This window comes from Cryptomeria japonica, chromosome 4, assembly GCF_030272615.1.
Source record: "Cryptomeria japonica chromosome 4, Sugi_1.0, whole genome shotgun sequence".
Classification (NCBI taxonomy): Eukaryota; Viridiplantae; Streptophyta; class Pinopsida; order Cupressales; family Cupressaceae; genus Cryptomeria; species Cryptomeria japonica.
The window spans coordinates 304,282,534-304,304,665 of NC_081408.1; positions in this window are offsets into that span (position 1 = coordinate 304,282,534).

The window sequence follows — 22,132 nt, forward strand, 5'->3', positions numbered from 1 at the left end:
GCTCCACTAACTACCTCAAATATAGTTGGAAGTTCATTGATCAGGTTGAAAAAACACTTCCTACCATCAACCCAAATTTACTCCAATCAATTACAGTTTCAAATCTTGGTCAAAGATGCAGAGATGCTTTATTTCAAAGGAACACGGATGCTGCACAAAATCTCCTAACTCCAAACTTGAGGGTGTAGAGAAGAGTAAGATGGAAAGGACACCCTTTCATGAGAGTACAAAAATAAATTTATTGAGACAAAGAACATTGAAATTTGTTCAGGATATGATACTTCTAACATTAAAAGACAATGCAACTGAAATGATTATAGGTGTAGTACACATAAATAATGCTTGTCAAACTAAAACTTTTATTAGCAAAGGCCATGCCCATTTATATTTAGTCATCCATTCCTCCAAAGTGATGGACTACAGTTCAAGTCATACACAGTGCCAACTATGGACACAACTTTGGAATTGCATTTTTGTTAAAAGTGATTCAGTGTATCAAGCCATGTCTTCAAGTTCAAAAATCGTATACTCATTTTCAAACAAAAAGTCCTATAAAATTAACTATCGACAGAAATGTTAAGCACGTAGGTAGTTTCCCTGTATTACATTGACAAGAACACCATATAATTTGAACATGCCAAAATATTTACAATGAGAATAAGATGCAATTCAAATCTAACAATATCAATGTTATGGCTGGAGGCAAATCAAGTGTATAACATCACTCAGTCCAAAGTGATATAAACTCAACATCATAGAATAATATGTGGGTCCATTTCGTATTTAACAATATCTACAATCTTTGTGGGGATGACATTAAAAGAAGACAGTGATACAAAACTAAGTTGCATGTCAAACACAACTAGCCAAAGAACAATGTTCTAGATGCTTATATCATTTACATTCAAGCAAAACTCAGTGGAGAGAAAATCATTTTCTTGATCATATTGTTTAATTAAAAAACAAATGTAATAAATAATATTCACCCACCGTGTTAAAAAAAAACATTATGCACATACCATGAAAACTAGAGAGGAAAAGCCTCTTTACCTAGTCGTGTTGATGTCTTTACAATTATGGGGATATATATAGGCCCTTCATGGATTGCTTCCAAATTTATCAATCAGTTTGTGTTGTTGGCCATAAAATGTCATAAAATTACTCATTGGCCTTGCTTATAAAAATATTGTGTTAAATTCAATGCAACTAGAAGGAAAGAATTCATAACTATGCTAGGATCTTTACCATTGTAACAACTCAAACCTGCAACCTATGTCCCCATACTTGTGCCCAAACACAAATCTCTTTGTTTAGTAATATCACATATGTGAAATGATGGAAACTCATTGTAATCACTAAGGCATATGTAAATATTATTTACAGTAGGATAATATAAGAGAAATTTTCAGTACAACACATTTTGTGATGCAATTATACCACACCTAAATTGGTAACATATATTTTTAGATTTCAATAATTTCCAGCAAGCATTTGTCCCTCTAAAACTTATAACTCTTATGGCTTCTATATTCCTTGATACCTTCCATTTACTACTGTAGCGTCCTAAAATTGCGACACTTGCAATTTCGACTGCATTTGGGTCTTCACGATGGCGATGCAACACAGAACCTGAATGGAGACCCCGAAACTTGTTCATGACATCAAAAACTGCATTTTTCAGCACCCTGGCCTGATCCTCCTTGCACCCTGCTGTCCCGGGAGGTGGGACCATGGTGCCCAGCGCCTTGGTCCTTCAGGACTAGGGCGCCTAGCACCCTGGTCCCCCAGGACCATGGCGCCCAGCGCCCTGGTCCCTGGCCCTATTTTGGGCCCGGTCTCTTTTGGGGCTTCGGGTCTTTAAGTTTGCAAATTGGAAAATAATATTTCCTGGTCGGCCTAAGGTCGAGAAAATCAGTCTATCAACCCTAATTGACAAGTATATAAACTACATTTCCTCTCCCATTTTGGTAGGGGGAAAAAAGGGGAGAGCGATATTCAAACATTCAAGCATTCAAACATTCAAGCATTCAAGCATTCAAGCATTCAAGCATTTCCTTCAAGCAATTGAGCATTCTAAGTCTCCATTCAAGGCTAGGTGTTGCATTCAAGACAAGGATTCAACCATTGAAGAGGAGATCACATACAACATACAACATACTACATACATTACACCTTCGCATGTTGCAGGTACGCGGTTGTAATTGAAGATCTGGAATCCTTGTGCAGAGACGAACAGATCCCCCTTCGTTTCGCGGATTTTTCGGAGGACCGTGTGCACGCCGGGCGCCATCGTCCCGTCAACATTCGCTCAAATTTGCAGAACAGCACCATCTCGACATTTTACTGCTAATTCCAGGTCCGCAGCTTCATCCCATATCCCTATCTCTGTTTATAAGCGAATCTTTCCTACTTTACATGCATTCCTAGTTCAATCATTCTATCTACATTCTTTACAAAAGAGGGTATCCTTGATGTCTTAACCCTTGAAACTCATTTAGAATCCAATCTTGCATTGCATGGGATTGGATCTTGTGGGTTTCAACCCCTCTTTTGAATGTAAAGTCTCCCCTAAGTGAAAACCATCAACCCTAGTGACTCCCCCTTCTCTCTCTTTGGAGTTGGGGAGGGGAGAACAACTAGGGTTCGATTTTTTCGCTTTACATTTTGGTGAACCCGACGTGAACATCCTCCTTCTGATTATTCATGGCTAGATCTGAAAATTTTGCTTTCCTAATTATATTTCCATGTTTGATCTTTTGCAAATTTTAGAGGTTGATTGCATAAAAAACCCTAAAATTTTCTTTTTAGTAATTAAACTTGTGAAATGTTTAATTGTTAATGCTTGTTTCAGATCTACCCTTCTATTGCAAATTGTCAATTCATCTTTGTGCTTTAATTCTGAAAATTAAGTGGTTAAATGTCAAAACCCTAATTTTTAAAACCTTCTTGATTCAACCTTTGACTGATAATTTCACTAATCAAAACACTTCCAAATCGACTGTAACTTTGGATTCCGCAATAAAATCACAATATCTTTCATCCCTAAAAATTTGGAAAAAAGTTGCGAGGACCGTGTGCACCCTGAGCGCCATCGTCCCCGACATTTTTTCCGAAATTTCGGGAGCTAGATCTTACTGTATTTTTCTGCTAAAATCCAGAATTTTGGCTGATTTTATCAATTCTAACACTTTCAAAATTAAAGTCGAAGTTGGTCTAGCGATTGCTCGGATTGAGGCTTCTAATCATTCAAAAATTGTTGAAATTGAAATTTGTATCAAAATTGTGTTTCTTACAGTCCTAAATCTGAAAAGTGTGTTAGCATTCATTCCAAATTTCAGTGTTTTATTCAAATTTTTACAATTTGTGCCTTTTGAAATTAAGTGTTTAATTGCAGTAACCTTGATTTCCACTTTCAAATTCGAATTTTGCATGAAATCGGGTCAACCTTTAAATTTCAAAACTTGCATTGCTTTTAGCATTCCCTCTAAAATCATAAAATTCAAAATTTCAGTTTCCCTCTCTTCTTCAAAATTCAAATTTTACATTTTTCAACAATCTTGGTAGGGTTCAATTTTAAGATTGCAACTTTAATTTGGCCTATCTACAGATCGTAAAATCACTCAATTTTTTCAGATCAGCTTTAAAATCATCATAACTTTCATCCCTAAAAATTTCGAAAAAAGTTGCGAGGACCGTGTGCACTCCGTTCGCCACGGTCCCGGACATTTTTTCCGAAATTTCGGGAGATTGTCCTGATTGCATTTAACAGCTTGAATCTAGGAGATTGGCTGATTTTATTGAAATTTTCTACCTCTAAAATTCAAAATCTCTCTCTCTCTAGTGCATGAGTTTTACAACAATAAGCCCTACTTACACTATTCATGTTAGACGAAACCTTAGAATTAAGTCCTTCCAAGGTTTAATTACTGAGGAGATGGAACCTAATTTGAATGGCCTTTTTAACGAGGACATGGGTAATTCCTCTAATCCTCTTAATGATGAAGAAGCTCTCCATGAGGTTTCTGTAGAACAACTTTCGAAATTGGATAACCAATTTGATGATTTTTGACAATGGATGTCTCAAGAATACCCCGATAGTGAAGCTCTTTCATTAATTGAGGGTCTAAAACGTATGGTTCAAAGTGATAAGAATGGAATTGATATTTTGCGTGGTATTGCACACATTGTGGATTCGAATGTGATGCCGATGAAAAGTTGTGCCGAAACCTTAGGTTACACACAACCTCCTACTCAAGTTAATCATTTTGTTCCTTTGACAACTCCTATTGCTAGTATACCTACTTTTACATCAAACATAATGACTACTTCAATACAAGACATTCCTCCTATGATCACTAGTCATGGGGGCAATCCCTCTTCTTCAATCAACCCTCTTCCTCCATTTAATCTGACTTCTTCATTCATTCCTTCAATGAGTGTCCCTATTATATCTCCACAAATGAACATGACACAAGGGGGCAATTCATTTAACCATTCCATTCCTCCTTGTAGTGTTCCTCCTTTCCAATCATCTCCTATGACTAACTATCATAGTGTCCCACCACCTTACTCTCTACCTTCTTTCAATAACATAACACCTCCATCACAATCTAACACGTCTAATATGAACTCTTCGACTGAAGCGACCATTAACAATCTTGCACAAACTGTCTCTTCTTTACAGCAACAAATTGCCTCTATGAATCAATCTAAGTTTAGTGTGCCCACATTTGATGTTGCGAGCCCACTTTCTCTTGACATTGTTCGAGCTATTCCCCCTAAACATGTTGAAATTCTGCATTTGGAGCTTTATAATGGTAAAGGTGATCCTCTAACACATGTTAAGACCTTTCAAACAATATGTACTGATTTTGCTTATGACCAAAGGTTGCTTGCAAAACTATTTACTAGAACATTAAGAGATAAAGCCTTACAATGGTATTGCTCGTTGCCTTCTTACTCTATTACTTCTTTCGAACAACTTGCAAATGCTTTTATTCAACAATTTCAAAACAATATAAGTCCTAAAGTTACTTTGATTGATTTAATGCATTGTAAACAAGGTGTTAAAGAAAAAGTGACTAATTTCATTGGTAGATATAAGCATTTGCATGCTCAAATTTCTTTTCCAGTACCTGACAATGATATTCAAAGAATCTTTATTTCTAATTTACAAAAAGATATTAGAGAAAAACTCCTGTTTTCTGAGTTTACTTCTTTCCAATAGTTGTGCGCAACTCTTCACAATTATCAACTGACTGTGAGCCAAATGGAACAAGCAAATCCTATGGCTCCGAGTGATAAGGGTGATAGTAGTCAACAACCATTTGGGAAGTTTAAACCGAACAGAGAGTCCATTAAATTCAATGAAAACATCATCAACAACAATGTGAATGCGGCATCAGGTGTGCCTCCTATTTCTAAGTTTTTCAAGAAAGAAAGAAAGTTTACTCCTTTGAATGAATCATTGCATAGTATTATGAATAAGTTATTGGAATAAAATGTGCTTACTCTTCCTCCTATAAGGCAAATAGATCCTGCAAAGATTAACTCACCCTATTTTGATAACAAATCTTTTTGTCAATTTCATCGTCATCTTGGGCATGATACTAAAAAATGTTTTACTTTAAAGGGTAAAATTCAAGATTTGATTGATAATAATACTATTTCTGTTTCTGGAGTGAATGATAAAGGCAACACATCTGTAGCTCCTCCTAACCAAAATCTTCAGATTTTTACTGATCCATTACCTTCTCATACCTCTAATGCGATTGATACTACTGATTCCTCTGTCTCACCTGATGATCTTGTGTCCATGACTCCGAATGTGATTAACTTTGTAGAGCAGCAGAAAATCCCTAAAGAACCTTCCATCACCTTTGATTCTAGTGAAACTATCAGGGCACCTGATGGTCCTTTATACATAGTTGCAAAAGTCAAGAATACACATTGCCGTGGAGTGCTTATTGATCCTTCTTGTATGGTTAATATGATTACTGAAGAATTTCTTTTTACTTTGCAATTGAATCAAGTGATCTATGATGAAACAAATGTGGTTGTGAAACTATTTGATGCATTTTCTTCTCCTGCAATTGGTTCTATTACATTACCTATTGAGGTCCATAACAAATCCCTTGATATGAGCTTTGCTATTATTCCATCATCCGAACAATTTCGTGTGAAGCTAGGCTATCCTTGGCTATCTTCCATGAAAGCTATTGCTTCTCCTATTCACAAGTGTTTGAAATTTCCTCATAATGGTGAAGTTGTTACTGTCAATCATAGTCTCTTTAAACCAGCTGAAAGAACTTCTAGCGTTCCTATTGATTACTTTTGGCCTAAACAATTTCAATCTCTTCCTCCGCGAAGTGATCATCTTTTTAAATCTTATCAAAAGTGGAAAAAAGACATGATCCTATCTCTAAGTGAACCTAGAACACCCAAACTTGACATTCCTATCGTTCTTGAGAAAGAAGTTCTTCCTTTGAAAGATAAAACTAATGTCTTTCCTCAAGAAGATTCCCAACCTATCTCTATGAATGTGACTATGCCTATATCTAATAAACTTCCTAAAAGTAGACCTATACCTCCTCGTCATGATGGACTTGGTCTCCTTCCTAAACCGAATATTCCTCCTTTATATGGAGCAGTTCCTCCTCCTTCCTCTTATGGAGAGAAGAGACCTTCCTCTTCTCCTATTATTCAACCTAAGAGACCACAACCTAAGCACCCAAGTGATAAGGATGAGAACATTCCTCCTCCTCAATCTTCGCAACTTCCTACTAAGACTAGACGAAATCGTTCTGCACGTGAACGCCGACGAAAGCGTCGTCTTAGAGCTCAAACTTTGCAATCCCCAAAAACACCTTCAGCCAATTTTATTCCATTTTCTCCTTAGCCGACGATTGAGTCGAAATCTCCTAAACATAAGATGCATGATGGTCTTGATCCTGTGCGAGTTAAAGATCCTATTTTTATAAATCTTGATGATGATATAGATGAAAATGTTATTCATGATGAAAATGTTACTCCTATTCATCCTGATAGTGAATATGAATATGTTGATGTTGATAACCATTTATCTAACGATTTTTCTAAAGCACTTATCCTAGCTCCTAGACAAGAACAACGTGGCTTGGGACATGAACATAGCCCTTGTTTGGATCTTGTGATAGCTCCATCTGCTGTGTTGGATGTTCCTCCTCTAGCATGTTTCCTACCTTCCCGAAATATTGATCAGCAAGATTGGGGGGTAGATGACGTGCTAGACTAGTTCATTAGCATAGCAGACTCTTTCCTCCTCTCTTTTGTTACTTCTTCTATGTGTTATTCTCATTCTTCTATTTGTTGTCCTTAGTGTTGTCTACTTGAGGACGATGCAAAACATTGAGATCTCTTTTGGTCTCTCTCATGTTGACTCAAAAGACACATGTGTTCCCTTCTTCTAGGTGACCTTCCTTGATTGGGGAATGAAGAACAATTATGCATACATACATATGATATACATGAATTATCATACAACATACTGACCCCGAGGAAAGCGAAGTCACCTTGTGCTTTGTGTTTTGTGTCTATTATCCTTGGGCTTATCTCACACTTGGGGGCTAAATCCTTGTGATAACGTGCTCCTTTCCCTTCTCGTTTCTTATATGTATCACTACCTTAAAGCAATCACCCCCGGTGAGGCGTGTGCTATCGCTTTAACATAGGGGGGCATACATCTCGTTCATATCTTTTCAAGATACTTGAAAATTTTTGACAAATTTAGCTTTGCCTCAAAATTTTTTGATATCTTTCTTGCATGACTCATAGTGAGGGAACCTTACTACTGACAGTCATGGTTCTCCCTAGTGATCTTCCCTTTTACTTTGTCAATCGAAGTCGTAAGATCCTTAGTCCACTGGGGGCTTGGTGTATCTTGCCTCCTTGACGTGGTGAAAGTTTTTCAATGTTGTTTCCTTGTACTTTACCGGAAGTATGAGCGTACGCTTATACTCCCGCTAAAGTGGGGGCTAAATGTAGCATCCTAAAATTGCGACACTTGCAATTTTGACTGCATTTGGGTCTTCACGATGGCGATGCAACACGGAACCTGAATGGAGACCCCAAAACTTGTTCATGACATCAAAAACTGCATTTTTCAGCACCCTGGCCTGATCCTCCTTGCACCCTGCTATCCCGGGAGGTGGGACCATGGCGCCCAGCGCCTTGGTCCTTTAGGACTAGGGCGCCCAGTGCCCTAGTCCCCCAGGACCATGGTGCCCAGTGCCCTGGTCCCTGGCCCTATTTTGGGCCCGGTCTCTTTTGGGGCTTCGGGTCTTTAAGTTTGCAAATTGGAAAATAATATTTCCTGGTCGGCCTAAGGTCAAGAAAATCAGTCTATCAGCCCTAATTGACAAGTATATAAACTACATTTCCTCTCCCATTTTGGTAGGGGGAAAAAAGGGGAGAGCGATATTCAAACATTCAAGCATTCAACACATTCAAGCATTCAAGCATTCAAGCATTCAAGCATTTCCTTCAAGCAATTGAGCATTCTAAGTCTCCATTCAAGGCTAGGTGTTGCATTCAAGACAAGGATTCAACCATTGAAGAGGAGATCACATACAACATACAACATACTACATACATTACACCTTCGCATGTTGCAGGTACGCGGCTGTAATTGAAGATCTGGAATCCTTGTGCAGAGACGAACAGATCCCCCTTCGTTTCGCGGATTTTTCGGAGGACCGTGTGCACGTCGGGCGCCATCGTCCCGTCAACTTTCGCTCAAATTTGTAGAACAGCACCGTCTCAACATTTTACTACTAATTCCAGGTCTGCAGCTTCATCCCATATCCCTATCTCAGTTTATAAGCGAATCTTTCCTACTTTACATGCATTCCTAGTTCAATCATTCTATCTACATTCTTTACAAAAGAGGGTATCCTTGATGTCTTAACCCTTGAAACTCATTTAGAATCCAATCTTGCATTGTGTGGGATTGGATCTTGTGGGTTTCAACCCCTCTTTTGAATGTAAAGTCTCCCCTAAGTGAAAACCATCAACCCTAGTGACTCCCCCTTCTCTCTCTTTGGAGTTGGGGAGGGGAGAACAACTAGGGTTCGATTTTTCTGCTTTACAACTACCTAGGATCTCCATGGAGTGCAAACAACTTTCTCCTAGCTATTGTTGCTCTCTCACAACTTTGTGTTGGCATTGGGTTGTCATCGATGTCAATCGGTATGGGATGACTACTGGTATGAGAGGAACAGGTTGTGTGCAACACTGTCAAGGAGGAGTACAGGATAGGTTGAGATATCCTTGATATCACTTTGTGTTGTAGGACACCAGTAAGGTAAGAATGCAGGATACCGGTAAGGTAAGACAAAGCATCCCACTCAAAGGAATGATCATTGAGGTTACCGGTACACAAGTTAGTGCCTAACTTATGTGGATGAGATGAGAAGGTTACCGGTATAGTGTAACACCAGTAAGGAAAGGATGTCAATTGGTAAGTGATGTGTTGACATATAGTAGTCGGTTCAACCAAGTGAGTGGTTGTCAACCGACAAGATGATGACCATTGCACAAGCAAGTTGGGCAAGGTGCTTGAGCGGTTGTTTGTGATGAAGAGGAGAAATGCTATCAAAATCACATCAACACAAGAAGAGAAGGATGAATAGGTCATTAATAAGATGTGAGGTTGCAAAAGAGCAAGACTCCCATCGAATGAAGATGCAGTCATCATGAGAAGCCACATGAGTGCACTGTAGGATGTAGATTACAAAGATTCACTCTCACCGGTAAGTGGAACTTATCTCCTAGTATGCATAGTGTGCATCATAGCTCCATGAGATAAGGTAGATGAGGTGAAGGTAGGTGCTTGAAGGTTCACACCGGATCTACCGGTGAGTCAAAGGAAAGCCTTGAGTGCATGAAATTAGAGTTATGCACTGGACTAACTGAGAAGGCATGTTAAGATGTCGGTACAGATGAAGAGTGATGAGTTTGTCACTTCGACAAACCGGTTGAGACATGGTCAAAGTTGATCAGGGAGAAGGCAAGGCTAAACAGATGCAGTCAGAGGAGAATGGCCTGACTGAAAGATGAATTATGTTGAAGGTTAATGACATGGAGTCATCAAGAGGGTTTTACCGGTATGAATGTTCACCAGTAATATGGATAAGGTATAGATGCAGAAGACTCCCCATCTGATGAAGTGGTGCATAAGGTAGGTTAGCAAGTGTGCTGACTAATTGAGCAGTCCATTGGAAGAGAAACAGAGTGCAAGGTGGATGACAGACCGGTTTGAGGGTTTGACCGGTAGGGTTCGTAAACCAACAGAAGAGTAGAACCCATTGGGTGTTTGGTCGGTGATTCTTGAACTGACATACTGATCCAAGCTAGCAGTTGGTCAACTTAGATGCTACGAGGAGCTGAAGTGGCAAACATGCAGAGGTCAGTGGAGTGTCATGTAGAGATAGATGTCTCTACTATTATACATTCAATATGGATCCCGTGATTTATGGATCGGATCATGAGAGTGCAGCTCGAGGAAGAACAAGCGACCGAGACAAATCAGGAAGTGGTTGGTGTCTGGATAAAAGCAAGAAAGTCAGTTTGTGAGAAGATCTCAAGGAGGAAACAACAGAGGTATTAATGGTTGTTTGACAAATGCAAGTCAGCATACAGGGCCGAGTTTTCTATACTTGGAAAACATGTAGTGGAAGGCGTGACCATGGTGGAGATGTACAATTGGCTATATGGTAGATCAGATTGGACAAGATTTGATTGGATTTGGTTTTTCTTGAGGTTGATGAGGAAACCCTAGCCGCCTGAGATTTGAATTGGCTTTTGGCGGGAAAACCAAGATATAAATATGCAAGCCAAAATCAGAAATGGTTGTTGCAAAGAAGAGGGTGTTGTCGCTGGATGAGTGAGTGTTGTTGCTAGATCAGAGAGTGTTGTTGCAAAGTGATCAAGGTTTACTTCTGCATGTGAGAGAAAAGCAGTGTGAGGGAGAACCAGGTTTAAGAGTTCAACTAGTATAAGTGCAGAACCGGTAGAGTCCATACCAGCAGAGCAGAGGTGAAGGAAGCTGCAAAGGGAGCAAACATAAAACCGACAAAGTATTGTACCGGTAAAGAGCAGAGAGGAGGAGATCTAGTGGAGTAGAACAAAGGAGAGGTGAATCGGTAGAGTTTACCAGCAAGGAAGCAGTAGATGAGAGCAGCAGAAGAATGATCCGGTAGAGCTGAGAAGGTGTCTCACCTACAAAGAGAGGTATATGAGATGGTTACAAGATTCACTTGTAATAGTAGTATTAATTATGTATTTGAAGTTATCAAAGTGAACACTGAGTTGTAGCTCAGTGCAGGGGTTGTAGCTCCTTTGGGTTGTAGCCCATAAATCAGTCAGGGGTTGGTGCTCCTTGGGTTGGTGCCCTAAATTAAGGGTTGTAGCCCATAAACAAGTTAGAAGTTGTAGCCCTAAAACATTCTAACAAAATTTTGATTGTGAGGCTAGATTGGAGCAGTAGTCTCTAGCAGCATTACCCACCGAGGTTTTTCCCATCTTGGGTTTTCCTCGTACATGCTAGTGTTATGTGATGGCCCTTTGTGTGTGATTGCATTTGTGTTGGTCTCCTCACTAACTGGTAAGTTTGCATTGTGTTAGATTCCTTAACTGGTATACACACACAAGTTAGTTAAAGGGAAAAGTTTGAGAACCACTAATTCAACCCCCCCTCTCAGTGGTGCATTGTGTCTAACAATTGGTATCAGAGCCTAGGTACCCTATTTATCAAGCTTTCTCTCGCTTGGGTAGATTTTGGCTTAAGGACACAATGGTCTGTTTAGTGTCAATACCTGCTCATGTGTTTGATGGTTCAAACTATTCTATTTGGAGTTATAGAATGGAACTCCATCTATCTTCTCTAGGGTTTGATGTGTGGATGTCAGTTGTTAATGGTCTCCCTAGGAATGTCAGTCCTCCCCCCATATCTGAAGAAGAAAGAAGATGCATGTGCAATGAAGAAGCCATGAAGGCTATATTCAGTGGGCTCACTGGTGATGTCTCCTCATAGGTCCATAAGTGTAAATCACCAAAGAGTCTATGGGATAGACTAAAGAAGGTTTATGGAAATGAACCCTGCACCACTGGATCAGTTTGTGAGAGTGAGAAGAATGATGCAACAAATGCATGTGCAGATGATGAAGGTAGATCCACTAGCAGCCACAACATTGATGAAGAAGGAACCCACCTCTTCATGGCTCAAGAATCTGAAGAGGAGGAGCACACATCTGAAAGTGATAGGGCAAATAGATCCCACCAGCAAGATGTGTTTGGTAGTGATGATGAGGAAGAAGGAGACATGGCAGATAGATCTAGCCATCAAGATCTATTTGATAGTGGAGGTGAAGAAGAAGATGAAGCAAAAGTTGATCTTGAAGGAGAGCTTGTAAATGCACTTGAAGAACTCAATAGATTAAGAAATGAGTACAAGCTATTCAAGAATGTTGCTATAGTGGAACAAAACTGGTTGAATAAATGCCTTGAAGAATCTGAGAAAAGTATCTCAGAGTTGAAGTCTCACAAGGAAGAGCTCAAGGAGTGTCGGTGTGAAGATCTAGCTTCTAGGTTAGAAGTTAAAAGTGAAAATATCAGCATCTGCTTGGAGAAATGGAGGTTCTCCAAAATGACCTTGAGAAATGTTAGGATGAACTCAAGGTAAGAATCTAATTTGATGGCAGCAGTGATGCCTTGGACAAAATGTTGAAGAAGCAAAAGCATGCCAAGGACACTGAAGGTTTAGGTAGTGGTGTCGGTGAATGTTCCACCAGCAAGAATGTCCCCCACAATGACATTCTGTTTATCTCCTCCTATGGAGAAAATAAAGGCCAAACCTTCACAGTGAGAAACACTCCCCGAAAGAAGGTTGATCTAACCACAACCAGTGAAGAACTGCAGACAAGAGTAAAGACCAATGTTGCAAGAAGGAGGAACCATGCAGATCCCAAAGGGGAGAAGGGAAGATAGGAGGAGACTGCTTCATCGGAAGCAAGAACATGAGAAGACAACAAAGAGGACCTCCTACTGGCAGAGAACAAAGAAATGCTACCACCCACAGGGAAATGCAAGTGTGACAAAAGAAGAGACCAGAAGGAAGGGTTGCACAAAATGGACAACCCAGGATCCATTCTCAAGGAAGGAGAAGTGGAGATGTTAAACCAATAAGATCTCCCCATGCATGGCAGAACAAATTTGTAAGTCACATGCCATCTTTTACTGGTTATTGCTTTGCATGTAATGCTTATGGCCATAGGGCAGAAGAATGCAAAAAGAGATCTAGAAGGAATAATCTAGGATCTCATAGACATCATGCATACGAGAAAAATGTATCTAGGAGTAGATACATGCATGCTCCCTCTCCTGATTATGCTAGAAAGAATCCATTTGTTGTTCCTTATAATATAAATGTTGCATGTTATAACTATAATGGATTTGGCCATAGAGAGTTTGAATGCAGGAGGAGGCACCTGCAGTCACATGGAGGCCGACATAGAAACTATGCTCTGCAAAAAGGTGGATACATAGCATATGGAAATTAGAGACCTACATGGAACCAAAGAAGAAATGTCCCTGTAGGAGCAAGAGCTCCATCGGTTTCAATTGCTAGTCATAGCAATATGATCAGAAGAAGAAGGTCAAATCGACATGCCAAGAGATTCCCCAATCATGAAGTTGGAATGAATGTTGTGTGCTACTATAGCACCACTTCGAGTTGTGATGCAGAATCCAGAAATGGAAGGACCCATCAGTAGAAGAAGTAAAGACCTACTCCCAAGACTAAAAATGGGAAGAAGAATGAGACCAAGCAAGTGTGGAGGAAGAAGACCTTGGACCAACACTATGCATTCAAAGCATGGGTGATATCTCCTAAGGCTTAAGGGAGATGCAAGACCTTAGAGGGAGTAATACACATTAAATTTATCATTTACCCCCCTCAGTGAAGAAGGATAAGAAGAAGAACAAACTGCTGCCAGTATGAAGGAAGAAAATGAGAAGGTAAGTGTGTGCAAAGGCTGCCATGACTACACACCTACAGATAAGTGTTGGATCACTACTGTTGTGTCAAAGTATGATGAGATAATAATTGAAATCGGATACAAAGTGACACAAAAGGTTAGGAGTCATAGGAAGGTGCTCTGGTAGTGATAGCTAACTGATACAGGAGACTGGTATATGCAGAATATTGTTGGCATGGATGCTAACAAGTACTTGTAGGTTATGAAAGACAATGAGGGTGGAGATCATTACAATAGCCTTGGTAGCATGAAATGTGGAGATTATGTATCAGGTGGTATTGGAAAAGACCTTAACGATATATGTTGGCCCAGTGGTTGATCATGCAGGCATGCATGTCTTTGGGCTAACCAGTTTAATTTATGGCATGGTGATGTCATTGTATGCCATTGTGAGGTTTTAGGATCATGTCATAGGTTGCGGTGGAGATGATTGGAGCTCTTGGTATTAGACCTCACCGAAGTTGAAGACTTGAGATATATGACTCAGGGGGACTTCAAGTGGTTATGATTCAAGGTCGACATACCTGAACTTGAAAGGGTAAGTGCACCAACTGTCCAAACTGCAAATGATGAAAGTTACAGTAGGAATATCCAGGAGAGTTTCATTGTAAGGGGTATCTACATGTCATTTGGCTGGTTGTATTTATAGTACAATCACATTTGATTCCTACTTGTCATTTGGCTGGTTGTATTTATAGTACAATCACATTTGATTCCTACTTGTCATTTGGCTGGTTGTATCATTAGTACAATCACATTTGATTCTTAAAGAAATTTGGGATCAAATGGGAGGTGATGCAGTTTAACTGACAGGAGGAAACTCATCAGAAATGATACCCTAATAGTGCCCTTGCCATTGTTGTCAAAGGGGAAGAAGGATTCAGTAGTATACCGCATACTACATGTGTTAAGAATCCATGGATTAGAGAAAGGGGCAGAAGGAGAATGTAGTATGTCAGATACTACACGATTTGACATCAATGCCATAGGGGGAGATTGTTGGCATTGGATTGTCATTGATGTCAATCGGTATGGGACGAATAATGGTATGAGAGGAACAAGTTGTGTGCAACACTATCAAGGAGGAGTACATGATAGGTTGAGATATCCTTGATATCACTTTGTGTTGTAGGATGCTGGTAAGGTAAGAATGCAGGACATCGGTAAGGTAAGACAAAGCATCCAACTCAGAGGAATGATCATTGAGGTTACCAGTACACAAGTTAGTGCCTAACTCGTGTGGATGAGATGAGTAGGTTACCGGTATAGTGTAACACCGGCAAGGAAAGGATGTCAATTGGTAAGTGATGTGTTGACATAGAGTAGTTAGTTCAACCAAGTGAGTGGTTATCAACCGAAAAGATGATGATCAGTGCACAGGCAAGTTGGGCAAGGTGCTTGAGTGGTTGTTTGTGATGAAGAGGTAGAATGCTATCAAAATCACATCAACACAGGAGGAGAAGGATGAATAGGTTATCAGTATGCTATGAGGTTGCAGAACAATAGGAATCCCACCGGATGAAGATACAATCATCATGAGAAGCCACATGAGTGCACTTCAGGATATAGATTACAAAGATTCACTCTCACCGTTAAGTGGAACTTATCTCCTAGTATGCATAGTGTGCATCATAGCTCCATGAGATAAGGTAGATGAGACGAAGGCAGGTGTTTGAAGGTTCACACTGGATCTACTAGTGAGTCAAAGGAAAGCCTTGAGTGCATGAAATCAGAGTTATGCACTGGACTGACCGCGAAGGCATGTTAAGATGTCGGTATAGATGAAGAGTGATGAGTTTGTCACTTTGACAAACTAGTTGAGACACGGTCATAGCTGATCAGGGAGAAGGAAAGGTTGAACGGATGTAGTCAGAGGAGAATGGCTTGACTAAAAGATGAATTTTGTTGAAGGTTGATGACATGGTGTCATCGAGAGGGTTTTACCAGTATGAATGTTCACCGGTAATATGGACAAGATACAAATGCAGAAGACTCCCCATCTGATGAAATTGTGCATAAGGCAGGTTAGCAAGTGTGTTGACCGATTGAGCAATCCACCAAAAGAGAAGTAGAGTGCAAGGTGGATGACAGACCAGTTTGAGGGTTTAACCGGCAAGGTTAGTAAACCGATAGAAGAGTAGAACTAGTTGGGTGTTTGGTCGGTGATTCCTAAATTGACACACCGATCCAAGCTGGCAATTGGTCAACTTGGATGCCACAAGGAGATGAAGTGGAAAACATGCAAAGGTCGGTGGAGTGTCATGTAGAGATAGATGTTTCTACTGTTGTACATTCAATATGGATCCCGTGATTTGTGGATCGGATTAGAAGAGTGCGGCTCGAGGAAGAATGAGTGACAGAGACAAATTAGGAAGTGGTTGGTGCCTAGATAAAAGCAAGAAAGTCAGTCTGTGAGAAGATTTTGAGGAGGAAACAACAAAGGTATTAATGGTTGTTTGATAGATGCAGGTCAACATACAGGGTCAAGTTTTCTATACTTGGAAAATGTGTAGTGGAAGGCGTGACCATGGCGGAGATGTACAGTTGGCTGTTTGGTAGATCAGATCGGACAAGATCTTATTGGATTTGGTTTGCCTCAAGGTTGATGAAGAAACCCTAGCCGCCTGAGATTTGAATTGGCTTTTGGCGGGAAATCCAGGATATAAATTTACAAGCCAAAATCAGAAATGGTTGTTGCGAAGAAGAGGGTATTGTCGCTGGATGAGTGAGTGTTGCTGCTAGATCAGAGAGTGTTGTTGTGAAGTGATCAAGGGTTACTTTTGCATGTGAGAGCAAAGCAGTGTGAGGGAGAACCAAGTTGAAGAGTTCAATCCGTATCAGTGAAGAATTGATAGAGTCCATATCGACAGAGCAGAGGTGAAGGAAGCTGTAGAGTGAGCATACATAAAACTGGCATAGTATTGTACCGATAAAGAGCAAAGAGGAGGAGATCCAGTAGAGCAGAACAAAGGAGAGGTGAACCAATAGAGTTTATTGGCAAGGAAGCAATAGATGAGAGCAATTGAAGAATGAGTTGGTATAGCTGAGAAGGTGTCTCACCTACAGAGAGAGGTATATGAGATGGTTACAATATTCACTTGTAACAGTAGTATTAATTTTGTATTTGAAGTTATCAAAGTGAACACTGAGTTTTAGCTTGGTGCAGGGGTTGTAGCTACTTTGGGTTATAGCCCATAAATTAGTCAGGGGTTGGTGCTCCTTGGGTTGGTGCCCTAAATCAAGGGTTGTAGCTCCTTTGGGTTGTAGCCCATTAACAAGTTAGGGGTTGTAGCTCCTTGGGTTGTAGACCTAAAACATTGTAACAGAGTTTTGATTGTGAGGCTGGATTGGAGTAGTAGTCTGTAGCAACATTACTCACCGAGGTTTTTCCCATCTTGGGTTTTCCTCATACACGCTAGTGTTATGTGATGATACTTTGTGTGTGATTGCATTTGTGTTGGTCTCCTCACTAATCGGTAAGTTTGCATTGTGTTAGATCCCTTAACCGGTATACACACACAAGCTAGTTAAAGGGAAAAGTTTGAGAACCATTGATTCACCCCCCCCCCCTCTCTGTGGTGCATTGTGTCTAACACTTTGGAGCTCTAACAACTTCTGACCAATGATGACTAACAAGTTCAAAATGAGTTTATTTCATACTTGGACCATCCAACTCACCTATTGGGTATTTTTTCATCTTTCCAAATAAAAAAAAACATTCTATAGACTAAGCATTTTATAGAAAAAATAATAAACACCGTTACAACAACCAAAAAACAACAGAAAATGGATATATAAGAATGTATGCATTTAAATATTATGTTGAGTTGTACTAAGAGATTAGGGATTTGTTCAATTGTTTCTTAAGCGATTGTGCATATAGTTGTTTCGCAGGGAAAATGACAAAACAGAGGAAGCAATCCAATGTTTAAATCGAATATTTCATTGATTTAGCAAATAAAACCCTACTTGTAAGAACATCAAAGAAATGAAACACAAAGAAACCCAACAACTGACAAATATACAAGGTAGGGTTTCAAACAAACATAAGAATTTCCATAAGTGCCCATGTTCCCGTGTTGTACGAATCCGCTCAGAGTTGGAAGAATCACTTTGTGAAAATTTCTATTTTTTCCACTCTTAGCCCAAACTTCTCTTTTTATCTCTTTCCTTCATTGTTTCTCCAAATGGCGGTGGATAAAGGGGCTAGAGCAGTTCATCCTAAATCCAATTTCCTCTGACAAAAAGGAACCATGCTAGAATCCTTTGAGTTCAAAAACACCACCAAACCAAAAGAAAAAGAAACCCAATAACCTACAATCTTCGGGATAGGGTTTGAAGCAGACATACCTCACAGTCTGCATAGATAAATTCTCCAACAAACAACCACACAACCCTTGAACGTGGCAAAACATATAGGGTTTGAGCCGCCTATGATTCAGTTGCTTGTCACCAGGAAGTAACACCCAAGCAAGAAGGATGACAAATTATAGGTAGTAACTGAAGAATTTGCACAATCACATAATTTCTTTCCCTAAACCCTAAGATATTAACAGATGCCACCAATCGACATAAATGTCATCATCAAACTATTGGAGTCATACAATTTCACTATTGGATAATAAATGATAAAATGTATAAAATCAAGTGACCGCCCAAACAAAAATGTGTCATTGACTAAAAATGCAAAGTGACCAGAAAGATGTCGGAAGTCTGTAATTGTCAGAAGGCAGACACTTTGGCAGGCAAAAGCCCGCATAGAGAGTCTATTGGCTAATTATATGAGATTAATTGCTATGTTATTAAGAAAATGATTTGTTTGTGCAACAAAGGTCTCAATGGAGAATTCATAGTTTTAAATCAACTATGCTTCCACTTACAGGGATCCAAATATGACCAAAACAAAACCTTTAAATTAGAAAGATAGTTAGGCTTCGTTACCAATAGGCTTGTGTTATAGTTGCAATAGCGAGAGAGGGAAAGATAGGGGTAGAAAGAGGGGAAGATAAATATGGAAAGAGTGAGAGAGAGAGTGGGATAAGGTGATAGAAATAAAGAGGAAGATATAGATATAGATAAATATTGAGAGAGAGAGAGAGAGAGAGAGAGAGAGAGAGAGAGAGAGAGAGAGAGAGAGAGAGAGAGAGAGAGAGAGAGAGAGAGAGAGAGAGAGGGGGGAATATAAGGGTAGGGACACATGCAAAGATACACTTAGAGATAGAGGGAGTAATGGAAGGATAAATATGGAGAGGTAGGCATAAATAGGTAAAGGGATATAAAGCAAGAGAGGAAGAGGCAGACTAATAGATATAGAGATAGAGAGAGGTACATGGAGAGATAAAGATAGAGGGAGAGAGATGTGTAGATAAAGAGGGAAAGATACTGATGAAGAGGCAGAGAAATATGGAGGAAGATCTAGAGACAAAGAGATATAGATGGTAGGATAGAGTGATAGGGAGACAAGGAGATATAGAGGGAGAGGGAGAGATGGAGTGAATGAGAGAGAGGGAGAGAGGTAGAGATAATGAGACATCGATAGAGATGGGGAGGGGGAGACTAAGATATAGGGTAAAGAGTGAGGAAGGTAATATGTGTGTGTGTGTGTGTGTGTGTGTGTGTGTGTGTGTGTGTGTGTGTGTGAAGATCTAGAGACAAAGAGATATAGCTGGTAGGATAGAGTGACAGGGAGACAAGGAGAGGGAGAGGGAGAGGGAGAGGGAGAGATGGAGTGAATGAGAGAGAGGGAGAGAGGTAGAGATAATGAGATATCGATAGAGATGGGGAGGGGGAGACAGAGATAGAGGGGAAAGAGTGAGAAAGGTAATATATATATATATATATATATATATATATATATATATATATGTGTGTGTGTGTGTGTGTGTGTGTGTGTGTGTGTGTGTGTGTGTGTGTTGACTTGAATTTCATCATTAGAATACTACCTACAACATATTAGTTTCACAAAACACAAAGGAAATGCTACAGGAAATCCAAACTCAACCAATGAAACTACATGAAATGAATTATTAAAATAAAAACTATATTAATATCTTCATGATTTAAGTCTCATTGTGTCCTAACTCGATTGTTCCTGGTTGTAGATGATTTTCTCTTAGACAAGCACTGGTAGCTTCCAAGATGACATATGAAGAATGGACTGAAAACTGATAGTTAACTGATAATATGATATGCAATGCAAATGATTTAAGCTAAATGATTATGCTAAATGAGAAATGCTAAATTGCTAATTGCTCCAAGATAAAAACTCACAGATGCATAAGTTTTCCAAATTGTTAACTTGAAGAATAACTTTTTCTCAACTCAAACTCCCATTTTTATAGACTTTTGAGAGGATAAGATGGTGTGGCCTAGATCAACGGTCATGATCAGATCTGTAGATTTGGATGGTTGTGAGCAAAGGTGAAGGTTGAGAGAAAGGGGGAAGGAGAAGACAAGTGTCACTCATCTCACCTTGACTGGGTTGCTGACTGAGGGAATCTAGGGATGGTTGGAGAGGATTTAGGCATGAGAGGACAAGTGGACTCAAGTCCTTCCTAAGATATAGGGATGTTGGAGAGAATATAGAAGAAGGTTAGGAAATATGTGTACATACACAATATTTATTTAATTTGGAAGTTGAAGATAAGTGATGAATTAATATTTAAGAAATATTAATATCTTTAGCCACATGATTGACGAGTTGGCAAAGGAAAGATGAAGTGGAGATGGAAGGTGAGTTGGAAAAGGGATTAAATAATTTAGAAATTATTTAATATTTGAGACTATAGGTTAGATGAATAATCATTAAATATTAAATATTTAATTGATTGATTAGAAGAATAATTAAGTATTAGATATTTAATTAATTGATTTGAAGAAAAGGATAAATGAATTAATTAATAGAAAGACACGAAATGAATTAAATAAATTAATCTTTTCAAATTAACTATTTAATAGAAGAATAAATATTAAATAAATAAAAAATATTTATTTAATTGCTCATAGCCAATTTTTATGTGTATACATTTTGCCCCTCTTTGAAATGATGTCGAGACAACATTGTTTCAAAGATTAAATCAATTCTTGATAATGCGCCTGATGGAGATTGAAAACCTTGATTGTGTGCCCTAGATACTGATTTTTCGATATTGATTTGATGATGATGCCCCCTTGAGAGATTGTTCGTGCATTAAAGGCATGAATGATCTCTCGATAGAAGAAGAATGTTATATGAAAGATAGATGAGTGAATAGATTGCAGATTGATCAGATGAATTAGATTGATTAGATTGAGATCAAGTCTGGTTTCAGGAAGGATACATCCCATATAAGACAAAAGATGATCAAAATGTCTGGTTTGAGTAAAGATACATCCTGTATAAGACATGATAGATGATCAAAACGTTTGGTTTTAGGAAAGATACATCCTGTATAAGACATGATAGATGATAGTTGAATGAATGATGAAGATATTAAAGTGGACTGATTCCATTGGATGATGATGTTGGTGTAGGTGCCATAGGTGATCCAGGTGTTAAACCCACATGTTCGAGAGGTAGTCATTCCTGATGTAATTTTTGAGATTTGATTTCATCTTTGATATTGTATCATGGGACTTTGTACATTATCGATTATTTTTGTGATATCATTGTATACTTGGACAATTTATTGTTTTATGATGATCTATATGCAGACATGGACTCTATATGATGATCTTTTCTTTTTCTTTTTCTTTTTTTTAAATGATGATGATGTAATTAATATATGATGATGTGATGATGAAATGCTGTTTATTTTGATGATCATGGATGCAAATGAAAATGATTACTAACTTAAATGATGCAAATGCAATTATCTATATGGGAATGCAAATGAATGATTGTTTTTTTTTAATTTTTAATGTGTATGCATATAATTATGGGTAAAATGCAAATGAAATGTTTTTGATTTCAAGCTTGATGATTTAAATGCAAATGATGATTATGAATGCTATGTGCAAAGATGCAACTAAATGACCCTAATGAATAAAAGAACTATAATGATAATGAGTCTAATGCAAAT